The following is a 22,186-nucleotide window of genomic DNA, read 5'->3' as shown; positions in this document are numbered from 1 at the left end:
GGAAATTATACACAATCTCCTCAGGAGATCAATCAGATTTTCTATTCTTTCTACCATAACTTATATTCAACAGTAAACAATCCAAACCCAGAAGATATTCAGGCTTTTCTTGATAACCTAAATTTACCTCAGTTATCCACGGAACACAGAAATATGTTAGACGTCCCCCTGACTATTAATGACCTGCAGAGCGCATTAGACAAAATGCCAACAGGTAAGGCTCCAGGTCCAGACGGCTTTCCTGCCGAATTTATAAAACATTTCTGGACAATATTAGCACCACTTTTCATCAGGACAGTGACAGAGATCAAAAAGAACGGAGGTATAAGACCTCACATGAATACAGCAGCAATCAAATTATTACTAAAGCCAGACAAAGACCCCACGCTTCCTTCTAGCTACCGTCCTCTATCACTAATTAACAGTGATATCAAAATTATCACTCAAGCAATAATGTCAGAAGAGTTCTTAATCTGATAAGTAAAGCACAACGCGTTAATACAAAAGCAATTATTTTGTCACTTGATGCAGAAAAAGCCTTCGACAAGGTCAACTGGTCCTTCCTATTTGCCACCCTGAGTGGATTTGGCTTTGGAGAGTCATTTATCCAGTGGGTATCAGCCTTATACAATTCCCCTAAGGCCACAGTCATCACCAACGGGATCACATCTAAAAGCTTCATTTTGCAGAGAGGAACCAGACAAGGGTGCCCACTCTCGCCTCTACTGTTTGCAATATTCATTGAACCATTGGCTATGGCACTCCGTCAGAACAGCAAGATCATAGGTATCCATTCCGCCAATTCAGAGCATAAAATTAATCTATATGCCGACGACATTTTACTTTATCTACAAGAACCGAAATCGTCTTTACATTAAGTATTTAATCTCATAACACATTTTTCTAAACTTTCGGACTACTCCATCAACTGGTCCAAATCAACAATAATGCCAATAACGGAGAACTCTTGGAATCCTGCAGACCAAAAATTTTCTCTCCCTGCGGGCAACATAAGATATCTTGGCATAAATATTTCACCCAAACTATCAGACCTGGTCCACCTGAACTTTAGCCCGCTGCTAGATAAGATCTGTGGTGACCTGAAGCGCTGGAATAATCTTCCCATCTCCCTCCTGGGACGAATAGCCACAGTTAAGATGAAAATTCTACCCCAAATTAACTATTTTTTTTCCATGATTCCATTCACACCCACATCAAAATGGTTCCTGTCATTAGATTCTGCAATTATAAAATTCTACTCAAAGAACAAAACAGCAAAAATTAGCCTAAGCACCCTTCAGAAAAACAAATTGGAAGGGGGATTGGACGCTCACTTTAAACATTACTATTTAGCTAACCAGCTACAATACCTATTGAAATGGTTATATCCTAACGAAGACTACAACTCCTGGCTCGAACTAGAACAGGCGGACTGCAACAATATAAAACTCTCTGACCTCCCGTTCATCACCACTACACTCAGACGTCATAACTGTTTTAAGAACCCAATGATTGCTTCCACCTTATCAGCCTGGTGGAAAACACTAGAAATCACAAACTCTCCGATAGAACCTTGCTTGCTCTCTCCAATTTGGCACAACCCAGATTTTGAAATTAACAAAAGACCTCTCCATTTTAGCACGTGGGAGATGAAGGGAGTAACTCATCTCCATCACCTTTTCCAAGACAATATACTTATGACATACACAAACTTATTTCAAACTTTTGAAATAATAAATGGCAATTTTCTACAATATTTACAATTGATAAAAACAATCAAGAGGAGAATTCTAGCGCCTCAGGACACTTTGCAGCCACCAGAATTTGCCAAACATATTACAAAGCTTTCTCCGAGTAATAAGAAGAATCTTTCTAAGATTTATAAATTACTGTCAAAGACCAGTTCTATACATTTACCAACTTTAAAATGGGAAAAAGAACTGGGTGTATCACCGGACCCTGACTTCTGGACTCAGATATGCAAAAATACGTTTAAGATGACAAGACACACTAATATACAACTTATCCAATTTAAAGTACTCCACAGAACACACATCACCCAACAAAAGATGAATAGAATGGGCCTTAGTCAATCTGACACATGCACTCAGTGTACTCAGAAGACTGCAGACACCTACTTTTATGCACTCTGGTTATGTTCACCCATCCAGCACTTCTGGTCTACAGTCACCCAAAAACTCTCCTCCATTTTGGACTGCAGGATCCCATTATCTCCCAACCTGTGCTTAATTGGTGACCTGATGACAATTGACCTCCCAAACAGCCACTGCAACTCTCTTCTTGTAGCTCTCGCCATCGCCAAGAAAACAATCCTAGTCAACTGGAAAGATAAACAGACCCTCAACATCAACCATTGGCTGAATCTCCTTGTAGAACATATTTCGCTGGAGAAAATATCTGCTGGCCACAGAAACCAATTAACATACTTTACAGAAAAATGGTCACCATTTATTCACTCACTAAACGTGTCTGTATAGTGCCACTCAGCCTGTGAGCATATGCCACCTGTACATATAAATATTACAACTCAAGAAAGACTGTTGTGTAATATGTAACGTGTTTCTGTTAATGATGTAACCCCTAATCCCTCTATCTCTCTCACCACAATACATCACAGCGGTTCATCAGAACTCAAGGTCTTAAGCATGTGTTAGGTGCACCTTCTTCCCCTTGAATCCGGGCCTGCTCCCTGGCTCTGTGGGGGATTGCGGGGCCGGGCGGTTTCCCCTGGGGGCGGGTGCATCTGGACTGCTCGCCCTGTGTGCCTGGGGGGGCGGGGTCTCCTCGTGCTCCCTGGGCCTGGGGCGGGGTGGGCTGAGGGTTGGAGCCAGGGAGCCCATTTACATCATGGTGGTTTGGCTGGGTTCCCGGTGTCTGGGGGGTCCCGTGGCCCTGTGGCGGGTGGGCCGGGTGGCGCCCTGGGGGCTCTGTGGGTTCCTGCCGGGGTTCTGCCTCCTGACCGGCTGTGGTTTATGGGCCCTCGACGGTCCGCGTCGGGCGGTGGGTGGGTGGGCCCTCCTGCTCCGCCTGTCTGGGGTGTGTGTCTGGCTCTCTGGTGGTGCCGGCCTTCGCCGCCCTGGGTCCTTGGGCCTGCGTGGTGTCCTGCGGCCTCTGCGGCTCCCTGGTCTTGGGGTCTGGGCGCTCCTGCGGTCTTGGGGTGCCATACCGCCCCCCTTCCCCCGCAGGGCTGGCCCTGGACCCTGGTGATGGTTTTCATAAACACATTGGGAGGGTTCAAATACACGCATGCATGTTCGACACTTCAGCTCCGTGACGCATCGCAAAGAACCGATGGGATCACTCCAAAGGGGCCCACTTGCTTCTCAAACCTACCACACCGCGCTGGCAACTCTTCTCTGCAATTGGGCTTTCCCCCTCCACCAAGACTCTCACATTTTTGGTGTTCAGTATAGACTTCTCTTTTGTTTTTGTTTTTCAGTACAGTATCGTAGACATGTATATGTTTATTTTCGATAATCTGCATGGAGCACAACCACCTCAAGGCCACAATACATCAGCTACACTGCCTGTTTCTCCCCTGTTTTTTTTTTCATTTGTTTGTTTATTTGTTTGTTTTTCCTCCTTCTTCTCCGCATGCACTGTCACTATATAACTCAGGACTTAAGCACCTGCCCCCTCCCCCTTGCCTGTTTCCTTACTTTCCCCCTGACACACTTTGGTGTATCACGGCCCTCTCTGACTCATATTAGGAAGTTTTTCCAATAAAGGCTGATAGGCTAGTCTCCAGGGAGGGTGGGTGACAGTCACAACCACTCATTATGGGTATAAAATACTTGACTGCAAGATTAACAGTGCATCAATCTTCACAAGAAGCTTACACCCTTTAGTGGCGCTAAGCTATGAAGACCAATGCAGACAAGTATAAAAAAAAAAAAAAAAAAAATCTTGATAACCATTTGTCTAAGAAACAGCAGCATTACTTGGATGCCCTGAAAGAAGATGTTTCGCCCTCAAACTGGAAAGACCTTGCTAAAGTTACACTGGCGCAAGTGATCCTCTTTAACCACCGGAGAGAAGGAGAAGTATCCAGAATGCCCTTCTCTGTGTACTTACATGCATGTTAATCTGGCTCTTACACCACTGGAGCAGAAGCTTTGCAAACATTTTGTTTGGATAACCATAGTAGGAAAGAGAGGAAGGAAAGTTCCTGTTCTCCTCACCCTGCTCACTCGATATGCTGATTGACAAGTGACAAGAAAGTGGTGAGCTGAAAGAAAGCTGAAAGATTCTTGTTTGCATTGCTGCATTCTGTCCATTACCTCAGGGGTTCTGACTGCATAAGGCAGTTTGTGCATGAATGTGATGATGTCAAAAATTCCAAAGCATTAACCTCAACAAAACTCAGGAAATGCATTGCCACCCTCTCAGCCATTCTGAATCTCAAGACCACAGAACTTGACCAGTTGGCAGACTTTCTTGGGCATAACATCGACGTCCACAGAAAGCACTACCACCTTCCAGAGGGCACGCTGCAACTAGCTAAAATAAGCAAAGATCTTCTGGCATTGGAACAGGGAGGGCTAGGACAGTACAAAGGGAAGAGTCTGGATGAAATTCATCTTGATGTGAATGGTATTATCCCTCTTATATTTTAATGTATGAAAAAAGTAAAACACCCCCTGTGTTCCAACTACAGGGGGATCACACTCCTCAGCCTACCCGCTAAGGTCTACTCCAGGGTGCTGGAGAAGAGGGTCCAGTCGATAGTTGAACCTTGGATTGAGGAGGAGCAATGTGGTTTTCGTCCCGGATGCGGAACCGTGGACCAGTTCTTTACCCTTGCCAGGGTGCTGGAGGGGGCATGGGAGTTCGCCCAACCAGTCCACATGTGTTTTGTGGATTTGGAGAAGGCTTACGACCATGTCCCCAGGGGCATCCTGTGGGGGGTGCCCTGGGAGTATGGGGTTGGTGGCCCTTTGCTAAGGGCTATCTAGTCCCTGTACCGAAGGAGCACGAGTCTGACAGGCGGATTGGGGCGGTGTCAGCAGTGATGCAGGTGCTTAACTGGTCCATTGTGGTGAAAAGGGAGCTTAGCCAGAAAGCGAAGCTCTCGATTTACCGGTCTACGTTCCAACCCTCACCTATGGTCACGAGCTCTGGGTAGTGACCGAAAGAACGAGATTGCGAGTACAAGCAGCCGAAATGAGTTTCCTCCGCAGGGTGGCTGGGCTCAGCCTTAGAGATCGGGTGGGGAGCTTGGGCATCTAGGAGGGACTCGGAGTAGAGCCGCTGCTTCTCCACATCGAGAGGAGCCAGTTGAGGTGGTTCAGGCATCTGGTAAGGATGCCTCCTGGATGCCTCCCTTGAGAGGTGTTTCGGGCATGTCTAACCGGGAGGAGACCTTGGGGCCACCCCAGGACACGCTGGAGGGATTACATTGCCCGACTGGCCTGGGAACGCCTCGGAGTTCCCTCGGAAGAGCTGACGAAAGTGGCTTGGGAGAGGACTGTCTGGGCTTCTTTGCTGAGGTTGCTGCCCCCGCGACCTGGACCCGGATAAGCGGAGGATGATGAACGAACGAACAAATAAACGAAAAGTAGAACAACATTGTCCGTATATAAATGCTTTTATTCAAGAACATAAGTATTTGACCTTAATTCACCCTTCGTTAAGCCATGCTCCTTAGTTGTTAGTTGCTGCTTTTTCATCAAACTGTTGCAGTTACAGTATTATCTACTTTTTTGAAAAATGAAAAAGCTATTTCATAGAAATAGAGGTGTCTACAATATGCCTTTGGAGATATCCAAGATGTCAAACTGACTTGGCAGCGAAAACATGTTCAAAAGATAAAGACAGAAGCTTATGTCTACAGATCACAGTGTAAAAGTTAACCACCACATCACATGTCGATCAAGTCAAAAGACAACGACAAGGGCATTTGCGGTTTCCTAAAAACCATAGCCCTGTGTTTATAGTTTTTTATGTATAAATGACTAAGAGGTACAAAAAGTTTTGGAAATGCTCCAATAGATCATCTCAGCTGGCAGCTGCATTTTGAGCTGCAGTTTAGGCTGTTTGAGGCAACTTTGACTATCAAAGTATGACCAATGAAAGTGTTTGTTTTTGTCACTGACAGGCTCAGATTGTTATTATAAGTGTCTGACAACATTATGTAAATTATCCTTACTGAAAAGACCTTTTTTGTTCAAGAGCGAAGTGCTTTTTATTTAACTAGAAACAGCAACTATATTCCTCTTGCCAAATACTCTAGACTGCATTAAAAAAAAAAAGAACAGTAATTTCATTGTGTCATAAGAAACAAACTTCAATCAAAGCCAAGAGAAACAGAATAAAATTCACCAAACATGCCTTGGTTGGTCTTTCCACAATCACCAACTTTTGTTTGGTCAAAATAAATCCTTAATTCCTTAGCATCCCTGAAAATGAAGAAAACCTGAAATGATTACATAGAAGTGTATGAAGCACAGTTGTATAGTAGTCAGACCCTGGTTGTAGCTGGCCAGTGCTATGCTAGGATTGGCTAGTCTGCATCCAGTCATACTTAGAAAAGGGTGAATTAACATACTCGTGATAAAGGCGAGTTTATACACAATTTTAGTTCAACTATTTATGTAGTACCTTGATCAACTTCTGACTTTTGATGGTAAGAGGTTAATCACAATTGTTTCAGCTTTTCACCTCTTTCATGTTCTATCAATTAACAATTTTGGAAACTGTTGACATGGAGGGGTGTTCCCAAGAGGAAAACATGAAAGGGTGTTCACAAGAGGATAACATGGAGGGGTGTTCACAAGAGGATAACATGTATGTATGAAAGCATGAGTGTTTTTTAATGGGTTATGAATGATCTGTCATTGGATATGAACATACTATACTAACATTTTTTTTTTAAATACAAAATGTATTGTCTTGATCCTTGGGAAAATTCTGCATGGTAAAGATTCTAATCTAGCCATCTTCACTGACCGCTACTTCATATTTTAAGTTCATATATGTGTATATGGGTGATTCTTCAATTAAGGGAGTTTTTCTGTCCCCAGGGTAGATTTTCAAGAAAAAAAATGTTTTTTAGAAAAAATAATTATTGCATTTGTTAAGGTTAGGTTGTAATAGCTGTGAAAAAAATAACTGTGTCTCAATGATGACATTTTAATACTTTTTCTGTGTGTTGAAAATTCAAATGTGCAAGAATTTCACTGTTTTGGGCTTGTCCCCAACCCAGACTTTTTGACATCCCCTCTATAATAAAGTAATAAAAAGTGCTAAATTCATTAAAACTTTACTTTGCATTTCCTCATAACAACTTAAAAAGACATTTTTCAAATTCATATAGTTTATATTTTTTCAATTTGCAATTTATTTATAGTTAAATATCGCTGTCCCTCATACATCTGTCATTACCATCACACTCAACATTTTAGAGAGCAAGAAAGTTTTTACAAACAGTTACTTACATTGTTTCATGCAAATTAGATGCTCCAGAGGAACATTTGCAGACATGAGGCAGAAGCCTGATTCTTTGATGCCCACATATGTAAGTAATTTGATGTTTTATACATCCTGATCTGAGAGTATGTTTATTAGGCATGATTACCAAACAAGTTACTATTTGAATATTTTAATTCATTAATAGGAAATTTCACTTTATTTACATATATTCAGTGTACATTGTATGCTAGCTAACCAGTTAGCTTAGCAAGTCTAAAACTTAGCCAACATTTTCTGTAAAGAGTGAAAATTGTCATTACCATCACACAAGTGACTGTGATGGTAATGAAAATCAGTGATGGTAATGACAATGTATCTGTTTATTACCTTATAACTAGAATATATTAGCTTAATTTACTATTTACTATTTGCTACTTTATTATGATACATAATTGAACAGTGACCAACCATAATTTACTTTTTTTTTTTTTTTTTTGAAGATGTCAACATGGCCCCAGCTAAACCAGCTCAACGGTCAAAAAAATACAGAGACAAAATCAAGGAAGATCCTGAGAAATATCAGCAGTATCTTGAAAGAGAAAAAGAGAGATACAAAGAAAGAAAAGAGACAGGAAAACTGAAAGCCATCTCACAATTATCAAAGCGGGAACAAAGATGCAGGAGATAACAGTGGAAACTTAACCAAAGAAACAAAAGGGCCAGTGATAAGAACAGAGAGAAGATACAAAGTTATATAGCTGGAAACACACCTCCTGTATCTCCTATAGGTCAGGAAGAACATGAGAATGAAGTGCCCATTCTTGAAGCTTCACCTGATATTTCTGACAGTTCTCATCATAAAACCCCAAGTCATATGAGAGGATGGAAAAAAGTGAGAGCAAATAGGGCAAAAGCTTACTGTGACCTTGCTGAGTACCATCTGAGGCTTGAACATGCTCTGAGAAAGGTGGAGAAGTATAAAAAGAGATATCAAAGACTCGCCGAGAAGCTGAAAACTTCAGAATCCCCCAAAATGAAATTAAAGCAACAAATGCAGCTAAAACCAAATGCCCTTCGAAGAACACTACTCTTTCATAATGTAGTGCTTTCTCAGCTGAAAAAAAAGGATTCTGGCACAAAAATAAAACAAGTAGTGTCAAAGATTCTGGCTTTGAAGATTCTAAAGAAGTACCACTTGGTGAAAGAAGCGCAAAACCAACTTGGTTTCTCAGCCAAGATGATGCGGAAAAACAGCGAATGGCCTGTTGGTCTTCACTTTCATATGAAACCCTACAAAAACATAATCAGTGTGGATACCACTGAGAAAATCAAGATATTCTTGGAACGAGACGATAACAGCAGAGCAACAACAGGGAAAAGGGAGACACTCACCCGACAGAAGGTGAAAAAGCAGAAGCGTTTTCTAAATGACACACTTCACAACCTTTATCTGAAGTTCAAGATGGAAAGTCCACTGTTGAAGCTGTCATATACAGAGTTTTGCAAAAAACGACCTTTTTGGGTTGTGACACCTACTTGATGCGACAGAGATACCTGCTTATGCAAAATACATGCCAATGTGCAGTTTATGGCTGACAAGCTAGCATATCATAGAGTGATACAAAGCAAAAACCCTGACAGGTTGATGGAGATCTTATGCTCTGAAAAGCCAACAAAAGAATGTGCATACAGAGAATGTAACCTCTGCAAAGGAAAAGAGCTGCAAACTGGTGAATTTGATCCTGGCTTACAGACCTACTGGTTTAACTGGAAAAATAAAGTTGAAGAGCGTGAGAAGACAAACAAAGATGGAACAAAACACAAGTTCAATGTACACTTAACGACAAAGGAGCGGATATATGGTACCCTTCAATCTCTTTTGGAAGACTTCACAACTGCTTTAAAAGAGAGGTTTGCAAGACATGTCTTCAACATCCGCCATCAGTACTCCACGCTGAGTCATCTGAAAGAAAATGTTGGGCAGAGTGAGATTATTCTTCAAGTGGATTTTGCTGAGAATTATCTCTGCAAATACTCATCTGAGATTCAAGCCATACATTTTGGCGACTCACACAAGCAAGCATCCCTTCACACTGGAGTTGCCTACACAGGAAAAGGGATATCGTCAGTGTGTTCAGTTTCCCCATCAATGAGGCATGATCCTTCGGCTATATGGGCACATCTCTCTCCTGTGCTCTCCCACTTGAAGGAACAGAACCCCTCTGCAACAAACCTCCATGTCATAAGTGACGGCCCTACAACCCAGTACCGATCCAAGAAGAATTTTTATTTACTCTCCACAATGCCGTTTAGGTTTGGGTTCAGCAGGGTGATCTGGAACTTTTTGGAGGCCGGACATGGCAAAGGGCCTGCGGATGGAGTTGGGGCAGCAATAAAACAAAATGCAGATGCTATTGTTGCCCGTGGAATAGATGTACCAAGTGGTGAAGTCCTCTTCGATGTCCTGTCGAAGGAGCAATCAAAGATCAAGCTCTTCCATGTCACTGAAGAAGACATTTCAGCAAAGGATGCCTTGCTACCAAATCAACTGGAAACAGTTCATGGAACAATGAAAATACATCAGGTGGAGTATTTTATATATTATAATATTTATTAATTAAATTAGTCTTTATTTACTCTGTGAATGTAGCATATTCAGTAACACCCAATTGTTTTAATTTTTGTACAGATTTTCACCAACAATCCAGGTCACATCAAGTGGCGAGTACTCAGCTGTTTCTGTTCAGCTCCAGAGGAGTGCAAGTGCTATGGCCCGCAGACAGCGGCCATTCAGCAAGATGAGCCAACTACAAGCCAGGAAGGATCACCCCTGGATCTGGAGCCACCTGAGATGGACACACAGCCATTAACACTTGTCCCCGTTTCAGAGATCACAGATCAACTGATAGGACAATGGTGTGCCGTTCAATATGACCAAGATGTGTATCCAGGCATCATTCAGGATGTAGATGCAGCAGGTTGTACCCTTATGAAACCAATGAGCATCATTGGCAAGGACCGTTTCTTTTGGCCTATGAAAGATGATGTTCTGTGGTATCAGCCACATGATCTGCTTGGTCTTGTCCCAGTCACAAAAAGGCACATGAGGCTACCAGAGAATGTGTGGGAGATGTTGTGCTCCCTCAGGGAATGAAACAAACTTGTGTCTAAGGTTTATCTTGGTAGCACACTCTAAACTGTCAAAATAGCTTTTTCACAAAGTGATATTTGAGTGCTGTTAATTCATAAAAGTGCTAAATAAAGCCAGACACTTTAATTCTGCTATTGAGGTTCTGCACATGATGAGTTTTTATATTGTTAAGTGCATTTTGTTATTGCTAGTGTGTAAAATCAACTGGTTACTTATGTGGTTGTTGCAGTCACAGAATGTGATATATGTTTTTCAATGACTTAAATACTATTTTTCTTACTATACTGTATTTCTTACTAGTATTTGTCTTTTTATGACATTGTTCCAATGATTTGTATAAGCTGGTTGATAATCACTGGCAGATCCCTGACTGTTGTTTAATATGGGTCACGCCACTGTTGCTGTGCATGAATTAAAATGCTACACACTTATTTGAGAGTGCTGAAAACTTTATTTTCTATTTTATCATTTTTGGATTAGCACCCATCATATGGGACATTTGAGTTGACCATGCCAATTCTCTTGTTTGATTCTTTTTTATGTCAGAAACGAGCCAGCCGGCCCGAAGAAGATATTATTACATAAGCAATGCTGTGGTAGTTTACCAAGCGATTCATTTTAATGGAAGGTTAAGTGTTCAAAAGGTGCTGTTTTTAAAAAGTAGCATTTTCTTTATCTTTTGTTTGTTGTAAAAAAACAACAAAAAAACCCCACCAGTGTTAATTTTTATGTTATTACCAAAACATGTTGTCATTACCAGAATACATTGTCATTACTGCCACAATACATTTTTTGATAGAAAATGTTGCTTTTTTGTGAACTTACCTCAATCATTGTGGTAATGTTTAAAAGTCTAAATTTGCATTTTCTGAAAAAATATACATTGCGATTCAAATATATATATATTCTGATTAGTACGCAATATTTTATTGTTGAGACAAGGCAATATATTAAAAAGTTAGAGAGAACATGTTGTTAAAATGTGTTTTAAATGTATTTACAAATATTTAGAACATGATTCTTAAAGAGCATATTTTGTACTTACTGGAATGGTTGTGAAAACTTTGCTTGTCAAATCATTTTGCATTAAAATCAGTGTTTTGTTTTTGTGATGGTAATGACATTTTGCTGTGACAACTTTGAAAAAAGCATCATAATATCAAAATTATCATGAAGTACAATCAAAGCTATGCTAAGATCTTTGTTCCAGACCAATTGATAAACCTTTTGAAATAGAAAAAAACAGAGATTAAAGAACATTATTTTTTCAAAATTCCAAAAGTCAAAAGTGCCCCAAATTGAAGAATCACCCATATATATATAAACAATTTCCTGTACTTAGATGCCCGTTTGCCAGAAGCACAGGGGTCAGAAGATGAGGTCAGTGTGACATCCCTGCAAGAATACAACTCCACAGTAAATACCCAAACCCAGAGGAAGCCAGCAAAACAGAGAGGTGAGCTGACTAAATTATATTATTTTCTAAAATCTATACAGTTCATCAATCATTTATTTGTCACATGACTCATACAAAGTGCAACTCCAGTGAAATGCGATCCGGTCAACTAACTAACATTGTGATTCAGCCTTTTACATTTTAGGCTGCTGTTTTATAATTGTCCATGTTTCCGGATGGTTCTGGTAAAAGATAGTTTCTGATTTTGGAATGATTTAACTGCAGTTTTGGGTACTGTTACTTTTGTTTTACAAATTAAATCTACCTCAGCCCCACTGATCACATCAGCACCATCAATGGTGGTGGGATGTGCTCCAGACTTCCTAATCCCGCTGTCAGCTCCCGCGTGCACCTGCAAACATTCTGACCATACCTGCCCGCGCAACAGATTGATCATCATGGCATCTTGGCTGCGTGGTGCAAATCTGAATGGTGTAAATCAGTGATCCAAGGTGTTTACTCACTTTGTAGGAACTTCTATCAATGAAAAAAAATGCTAAGAGGCTGAGTAGGCTCGTAACTGTGACTTGCTCAAAAATATACGTACTGTAGTCCAGAGATGTGTTCTATGGTGGTTTATTAAACAAGCGGGCCAACTAAAGCAAAAAGAGTTATAGAGTTATCATGAAAATTTAAGTTATGTGATGATATTACGGCCAACAGAAAATATCTGAGCCAAAACTCACCCTTTTTGTCTAAAAGCCACCATGCGAAGGTGACGGAACAGGTGTTGTAATGTGAAACGGAAGTGAAAGAACATGTGCAGCCTAACCAAATGATAAACGACAGAGGTTAAATGCACATTCCTGCTCCTACACCCCTTGTAGTGCAGGGCAAAAGCCCCGTTTCCACCAAACACTTTCAGTATAGTACCTTTGGAAACAAAAGTAACCCTTCAGACATGGTACCTAGACACTCGGTCCACTTAGCGTTTCCACTGCAAACAATTTGCCATCTTCACTGACAGCTACTTCATACTTTAATTTGATATACCTGTCCTGTATGGTTGTATTAACTAGTTTTTGTACCCAGATGCCAGGATGCCAGAAGCACAGGAGTCAGAGGATGAGGTCGATGGGACATCCCTGCAACAATGTACCTCCACAGTGAAGTCAACAAAAAAGAGAGGTGAGTTTAGAAGGATAGAGCAGATTTATGGTCTGAGTGTCTCCAGTGGAGCACTTTATGTGCTGTCTTTGAAGTAGGAAGAAGTGGGTAGAGGACAGGGAACAGTATTGGAATGAGAAAATGACAAAAACATCAGGATACTGCTTATGTAAGTTCACAGTTACCCTGTAAATTGTATCTGGTGCAATCTGGGGTTTAGCCAATTAGTGGAACAAAACCTACAAAAAAACATGACCTTATTTTTTCACAACTTTGACATGTCCCCTTCCCCTGCCATGTTTTTTACCCACTGGTTGTGTTTCTCAGGTAGTATCTCTGGACCTGAGAGCCACCACAATATCCACATATAGTTTTATTGTGAATTACCAACATAAAGTGCAGTGGTAGGAAAATATAACTGAAATAAAAAAGTACAGTTTTGAGGTACTTGTACATTAGTTGTGTACATTAATTCTGCTACTTCCTACTTGTGCTTCACTATGTGTCAAAAGCAAATATTGTACTTTTAACTACACCACATTAATCTGCCAGCGAGTTGATTTAAGATTAAGATGTTACAGAAAAAACATATGTAAAGTTCAGATTAAATGCCTACTATGGATGTCACAAAAACTGATACTTAAGTAGTATAGAAATGTACATGTTATGTGTGAGCCAATGATCACACAGACTTGTAACAAAAAGCAACTAGTTCAATAAAATAAAATAATAGTAATAATAGTCATGAGGGGTAAAGATGATAGATGCTGAGCTTGCTGACAAGTTAGAACTTGTAAATCACAGAGCACATCGATCGGTCTGCAAAATGCACACATAGGTATAGAGGCTCCTAGTAGACAAAAAGGAGAATCATTTAACTAAATAATCTACAAGACCAAGTTGATGCAAAAATTCTGAGAATAAGAAGATACTGTTCTTCAGTCCACAACTGATCCGAGTGCATAACCTTGATCATCTATTCTCCTGATCTGGTACCTAGGATTTCAAGTTCATACACTTCACTTTAAGTTCCGACTTAAACTTAAACTTCTGACTTTTTTTGCCTACTTAGGTAGACAAACTGTTGTCAAAAGAAGCTGGACACCAGAGGAATGTGCTGCAGTAGAAAGGCATCTAAGGAGGTTCATAGTGATGAACCAAGTTCCAGGAAAAATGGACTGTCAGCGCTGCATTACTGAAGAACCTCAAGTCCTTGGAAACCGGGACTGGAAAGCAGTTAAATATTTTATCAAAAATCGAATTACCGCCATGAGGAGAAAATTACTGTGAAGCCTCCTCCTTGGATATGTATCCTTGAAACAAACTTTCTGTTGGTTGTTTTTTGAATGTTTTTCAGGTGCAGTGTAAGGTTTCTGTGTGGAGTTGTGATTGTGTTTGCACAAGGGATAGATGTATCCTGTCTCATAGTTTGATGCATATGCTAATTCTGACGTTTTGCAAAATATGACATGCTAGCGTCCTGCATCAATTTTGGATGTTCAGGAACAGCGTGTCACTTTACATTAGTTAATTTCATTGTGTTTTTTTTTTTCAAAACACTTTTTTTCACAGGAAATGTACAGATTGTGCTAATTAACACACAGTCCTCAAAATAAACTTAAAAGTTTGTTCTAACACTTCTTGGTTGCTCTTGAGATCTTTCATTTCATTGTAATTCAGTTAACCTGGGATTTGAATTGGCTGGTGCAAAGGAAAAAGAGATGAGATACAGGATGTAAATGGATGTAAATTAGAGTGTGATGCAGTCTTGCAGATTCATTGGTAATCAAGGATGAACAATGGAAATAATGAATGTATCAAGTTAGTAGCTTTGTTCCATGCGAAGATATAAAAACTAGAAATGTGTATGTGTGTATAGAAGGGGGCCTCACAACTCAGGAATGCTAGATATGGTACCCCACAAGGAACAAAATAACTGGTGTGGGAAAAAAAAAGTTTTGAATTCTGGTATATTGAAGTGATATTTATGATTAGGATTTTGTTTTTATCTTATCTGATTTTCCATCTCCCACATACTACTACAGCCTTTATTACTGAAAATACTGTAGCTACTTTTCTGATTATGACTGTTAAATACATATTGTAACGTACTGTAATCTTATACGCACATAGTGCCCAGTAATTGTAGCACATGTAGTATGCAGCATGACAAGTGACTTACTTATTGGAGTATTTCTTTGGTCAAAAGTCAAGTAACCACACACAAACACATAATCAAAACCATCCTGTTACTGCATGTCACTAACTCGGCCGTACTCCATGTCAGTAACTCGGCCTCTTCTCCGGAGCCCTTGTGCTCCACTGTCTGGCAGGTTAACTTCTATCACAGTAGTGCCTGCATAGCGTGACGTGTGTGCATGTGCTGCTGCTGTGGTCCTTCCAAATGCCTCCTGCTGCTTCTGATTCTGTGATCATTAGTCATACTTCTACTGTTATTATACACATATGATTATTGTCACATATGTATATTATCAGATATTAATATATACTTCAAACATATTGTACCACAGTAGCCAGAATTATACTTGTAATATTATTACTTTCATTCATTAATGTTGTTGTAAGCTACTGTCATTACCATCTGTCCTGCATCTCTTTGTCTCTGTCTCTGTCTCTCTCTCTTTCTGTCGCATTGTGTCATACGGATTATTGTTAATTTATTATGCTGATCTGTTCTGTACAACATCTATTGCATGTCTGTCGGTCGTGGAAGAGGGATCCCTCCTCAGTTGCTCTTCCTGAGGTTTCTACCGTTTTTTTACCCCGTTAAAGGGTTTTTTTGGGGGAGTTTTTCCTTATCTGCTGTAAGGGTCCTAAGGACAGAGGGATGTCGTATGCTGTAAAGCCCTGTGAGGCAAATTGTGATTTGTGATATTGGGCTTTATAAATAAAATTGATTGAATTGAATTGATAATGTTGTTGTAAGCTATTAACATTAACGTCTATCCTGCATTTCTCTCTCTCTCTCTCTGTATCCCCTTCTGTCTCATTCTGTCATACAGATTACCATTAATGTATTATGTCGATCTGTTCTGGACGTCATCTATTGCACGTCTGTCATCCTGGAAAAGTTGCTCTTCCTGAGGTTTCTACCGTTTTCCCCTGTTAAAGGGAGTTTTTCCTTATCTGCTGCAAGGGTCCTAAGGACAGAGGGATGTTGTAGGCTGTAAAGCCCTGTGAGGCAAATTGTGATTTGTGATTTTGGGCTTTATACATAAAATTGATTGATTGAGTGAATGATTGATGTCGTCAGTAGTTTGGTTTACAGAAGCCATCAAAGTCATCCCAAGTCATGGGTTCATAGTCCGAGGTCCCAAGCAATGCTGCTTGCAGCTTTAATTATTAGGGACCGAGCCCAAAGGCAGAGGACTCCTCACAGAGGAGTCCTCGCCCTATTGTTTTTGCTGCGTTTATTATTATTAGGGACTGAGCTCGAAGGCAGAGTCCTCGCCGAACGCAAGGACCCTATTGTTTTTGCTGTATTTATTGGGTGTGAATGCTGAAAGCATTCAAACCCTATGTTCTTCTGTTACCAAAATTCTTTATTAGGGACCTCAGCTGAAGGGCAAGGACCCTCTTGTTTTTGGTGCGTTTCTTATTATTATTATTATTAGGGACCTCGACTGAAGGACGAAGTCCCTCTTGTTCCTGTAAGGTTTATTAGGGACCTCGGCTAAAGGGCGAGGACCCTATTGTTTTGTAGCGTTTATTAGGGACCTCGGCCGAAGGACGAAGTCCCTCTTGTTTTTGTTGCATTTATTAGGGACCTCAGCTGAAGGACGAAGTCCCTCTTGTTCCTGTAAGGTTTATTAGGGACCTCGGCTGAAGGGCGAGGACCCTATTGTTTTGTAGCGTTTATTAGGGACCTCGGGCGAAGGACGAAGTCCCTCTTGTTTTTGTTGCATTTATTAGGGACCTCGGCCGAAGGACGAAGTCCCTCTTGTTCCTGTAAGGTTTATTATTAGGGACCTCGGCTGAAGGGCAAGGACCCTATTGTTTTTATAGCATTTATTAGGGACCTGTCTGCATGCAAAGCAAACTCAAATGTATTATATTTTTTAAAAGGGAAAAGAATATTAAGAGGTGTTGCTATTAATGCTATAGTTTAATACAATTTATTAATAATTTCTTATCACCTCACATGTTTTTAGTGGTATCACACAGCAGTACTTTGCCTGTGTTTGTTTGAACCTTTATTGGAAGGGGAAGGGTAAGCCCCTTGAGTTGCATCTACTCGTTTTCGAGGGGAGCCTTACCACGAATAAATGGTAAAATACAACACGGGACAACACAACACAGTTTCAGCATTAAGACTAAAAAAGAGGCATTTTGTGTTTTGCAGTGTCAACTAAAAATCAGGTACTTCACCGTTACAGGCATGTCCTAAAAACCTACAGGACATGCCTGTCACTGTCAGAGGCCCTGAAGAGGCATCGCCTTCAGAAGGCAACGCTGGCCTTGACCAGCATAATTGCTGAGGTACAGTATGTCACTGCATGTTAAAAAATGATGCATGTACTTGTGGCGCCACCATACCTACTAAACTGTTAGTCCCTGCAGCAAAATACTTAATATCAGGAAAAAAAATCATTTTTAGTGTGTGTGTGTGTGTGTGTGTGTGTGTGTGTTGTGTACATGTATTTTAAGCAGTTGCTATATGGTAATATACTTAAATAATTGTGATTACAGGTGGATATTGCCTCTCAAGGGGAGGAGTGGACCGTCCCCTCCTACACTGAGGGAAAAACCCTTAAGAAATACTGTCTGCAGCTTAAAAAATTTGTGGAAGGATGTGCTGAGCTGCAGGAAAAAATAAAACAATGAAAAAAGATAACCAGCTCCTTCCACTTTCATGACGATTTTACAGCCATTAGGTTTGTTTTTTATGTTCCGTTCCGGCATTTTAATTTAATATTTTAAAGTTTCCTTGTTCTTGTTCTTGTTTCTTTTTTTTATTTTCCAACATTATATACAGTTTTATCTTTGTTTTGATTGTTACTTTATACGTGTGCTGTGTGTTTAAATAAAACAATAAATTTAAACATGTTGAATTCTTTTTTTCTTATTTTATGCAAAAATTGTCTGATGACATGTTGTATGGTATTAGTTTGTGACACAAAAGTGAAGTGAACAGAACACCTAATCCCAGGTCCCTTGCTGTAACATCAGAGGGACATAGTTTGCTTGACATTGTCAACAGAGAAAGTACTGGGTTTATTTTCTTACAATATTCCCGTATGATTCCTCAGTTGTCTTGAAGTTGCTTTAATGTTTGTTTGTTTGTTTGTTAGGTTTTACGTTGTTAACTGTCAATTACTAGATCGCTCTGGCATAGTCTCATTGATCAAACAAGGTGTCAATCACAGCCACTCTGCTTAGACCAGCAGTCATTGGTCAAACAGGGAGGTGCACATTTCCCATTGGTTAAGACAGGAAGTACCACCTCTCAGTGAGGCCGAGGGGAGAAGCTTGTACTGTGCAGGCACAGGAATCAGACGACAGAGGGAATCAAGTGAAACTACACAATGCCTACGGTGAGAAGTGTTGCTGTAAACACAATGATAACACTCCGAGATCCTCGCAGGAGACGTGAGGGAGGGGCCGAGGACCTGTGCTGTGGGAGTGTTAATGCGTTTATCAACGTCTTGGTGAGTTGATGCTAACGCAGCTAGCGATGTTAGCTTGTGCTGCAGAAGACGCCCGTCATATAAGCCAGTTCCGCCGCTGCCAACGCAACTCCTCCTCCATGAAAATATAATAAATAAAATACAATAATAAAAAAACACTACAAAATATTAACTGCCTTTGCCCCTTGCGTCGTGACGCGACACAAATCATGACGTGTTCGCGGAACCAGGAAATCCTCCGAAGGCTAGACCGTCCCATTTCACAACGGTTGAGGCGGCGTTCGGAGGACGCTCCTGCATCCTTGAAGGACACGGCCGCGATGGCTGCGCCCTTCAAGCATGCAGACCCCTAATCGGGACATAGCTATAGTGTGTGTGCTTCCCCTCTACACTACACTTGCTTGGCATTGCAATTACTGTTCGCGACCTACTTGTAACTCTAAAATGCTGCACTTGTTTTGCCTCGTGGCCCCTTGTCATTTGTATTTGTGTTAGTGTACTGTATACATTTGCACCATTACAGTTGGGTCATGAATGCTATTTGACCGATGAATAGTCAAGTGTAATACGGTGTGTGCACTGATGTAGCCTACATTTTCGAAATACGTTTTGTTATCCATAGTTAAGTGGAAAACAATTAAGAATGTTTAAAAACACAAACTTTGTAGTTCAAAAGGAAATGTAATCCACTTGTTATGGTTTAAAAGGCTAATGATTCATGATGTGAAATGTAAAGACAGGATAAAGTATTCCATGCCGAGAAAAACTAAGTGCTAAAAACTAAGAGCTAAAGTGTACTTAGACACTAAGGAGGGGATAACAGTGCAAACTTCATAATACAGCCCGGTTCTCCGTAGTTAGTGTGTACCTCCAGGAGAGCTAGAGTGTACTTACACACTAAGGAGGGGATAACAGTGCAAACTTCATAATACAGCCCGGTTCTCCGTAGTTAGCGTGTACCTCCAGGAGAGCTAGAGTGTACTTAGACACTAAGGAGGGGATAACAGTGCAAACTTCATAATACAGCCCGGTTCTCCGTAGTTAGCGTGTACCTCCAGGAGAGCTAGAGTGTACTTAGACACTAAGGAGGGGATAACAGTGCAAACTTCATAATACAGCCCGGTTCTCCGTAGTTAGCGTGTACCTCCAGGAGAGCTAGAGTGTACTTACACACTAAGGAGGGGATAACAGTGCAAACTTCATAATACAGCCCGGTTCTCCGTAGTTAGCGTGTACCTCCAGGAGAGCTAGGGTGTACTTAGACACTAAGGAGGGGATAACAGTGCAAACTTCATAATACAGCCCGGTTCTCCGTAGTTAGCGTGTACCTCCAGGAGAGCTAGAGTGTACTTAGACACTAAGGAGGGGATAACAGTGCAAACTTCATAATACAGCCCGGTTCTCCGTAGTTAGCGTGTACCTCCAGGAGAGCTAGAGTGTACTTAGACACTAAGGAGGGGATAACAGTGCAAACTTCATAATACAGCCCGGTTCTCCGTAGTTAGCGTGTACCTCCAGGAGAGCTAGAGTGTACTTACACACTAAGGAGGGGATAACAGTGCAAACTTCATAATACAGCCCGGTTCTCCGTAGTTAGCGTGTACCTCCAGGAGAGCTAGGGTGTACTTAGACACTAAGGAGGGGATAACAGTGCAAACTTCATAATACAGCCCGGTTCTCCGTAGTTAGCGTGTACCTCCAGGAGAGCTAGAGTGTACTTAGACACTAAGGAGGGGATAACAGTGTAAACTTCATAATACAGCCCGGTTCCCCGTAGTAAGCGTGTACCTCCAGGAGAGCTAAAGTGTACTTAGACACTAAGGAGGGGATAACAGTGCAAACTTCATAATACAGCCCGGTTCTCCGTAGTTAGCGTGTACCTCCAGGAGAGCTAGAGTGTACTTACACACTAAGGAGGGGATAACAGTGCAAACTTCATAATACAGCCAGGTTCTCCGTAGTTAGCATGTACCTCCAGGAGAGCTAGAGTGTACTTACACACTAAGGAGGGGATAACAGTGCAAACTTCATAATACACCCCGGTTCCCCATAGTTAGCGTGTACAGTACAGGCCAAAAGTTTGGACACACCTTCTCATTCAATGCGTTTTCTTTATTTTCATGACTATTTACATTGTAGATTCTCACTGAAGGCATCAAAACTATGAATGAACACATGTGGAGTTATGTACTTAACAAAAAAAGGTGAAATAACTGAAAACATGTTTTATATTTTAGTTTCTTCAAAATAGCCACCCTTTGCTCTGATTACTGCTTTGCACACTCTTGGCATTCTCTCGATGAGCTTCAAGAGGTAGTCACCGGAAATGGTTTTCCAACAGTCTTGAAGGAGTTCCCAGAGGTGTTTAGCACTTGTTGGCCCCTTTGCCTTCACTCTGCGGTCCAGCTCACCCCAAACCATCTCGATTGGGTTCAGGTCCGGTGACTGTGGAGGCCAGGTCATCCGCCGCAGCACTCCATCACTCTCCTTCTTGGTCAAATAGCCCTTACACAGCCTGGAGGTATGTTTGGGGTCATTGTCCTGTTGAAAAATAAATGATCGTCCAACTAAATGCAAACCGGATGGGATGGCATGTTGCTGCAGGATGCTGTGGTAGCCATGCTGGTTCAGTGTGCCTTCAATTTTGAATAAATCCCCAACAGTGTCACCAGCAAAACACCCCCACACCATCACACCTCCTCCTCCATGATTCACAGTGGGAACCAGGCATGTGGAATCCATCCGTTCACCTTTTCTGCGTCTCACAAAGACACGGCGGTTGGAACCAAAGATCTCAAATTTGGACTCATCAGACCAAAGCACAGATTTCCACTGATCTAATGTCCATTCCTTGTGTTTCTTGGCCCAAACAAATCTCTTCTGCTTGTTGCCTCTCCTTAGCAGTGGTTTCCTAGCAGCTATTTGACCATGAAGGCCTGATTCGCGCAGTCTCCTCTTAACAGTTGTTCTAGAGATGGGTCTGCTGCTAGAACTCTGTGTGGCATTCATCTGGTCTCTGATCTGAGCTGCTGTTAACTTGCGATTTCTGAGGCTGGTGACTCGGATGAACTTATCCTCAGAAGCAGAGGTGACTCTTGGTCTTCCTTTCCTGGGTCGGTCCTCATGTGTGCCAGTTTCGTTGTAGCGCTTGATGGTTTTTGCGACTCCACTTGGGGACACATTTAAAGTTTTTGCAATTTTCCGGACTGACTGACCTTCATTTCTTAAAGTAATGATGGCCACTCGTTTTTCTTTAGTTAGCTGATTGGTTCTTGCCATAATATGAATTTTAACAGTTGTCCAATAGGGCTGTCGGCTGTGTATTAACCTGACTTCTGCACAACACAACTGATGGTCCCAACCCCATTGATAAAGCAAGAAATTCCACTAATT

At 41.2% G+C, this 22,186-nt stretch overlaps 1 pseudogene; it reads left to right on the top strand.

Moving 5' to 3' along the window:
• Positions 1-22,186, top strand: part of LOC144462605 (uncharacterized) — a 346,494-nt pseudogene that overhangs the window by 16,156 nt on the left and 308,152 nt on the right.

The sequence above is a fragment of the Epinephelus lanceolatus genome, chromosome 3 (assembly GCF_041903045.1).
Source record: "Epinephelus lanceolatus isolate andai-2023 chromosome 3, ASM4190304v1, whole genome shotgun sequence".
Classification (NCBI taxonomy): domain Eukaryota; kingdom Metazoa; phylum Chordata; class Actinopteri; order Perciformes; family Serranidae; genus Epinephelus; species Epinephelus lanceolatus.
This window is presented reverse-complemented; position numbering and strand designations above follow the sequence as displayed.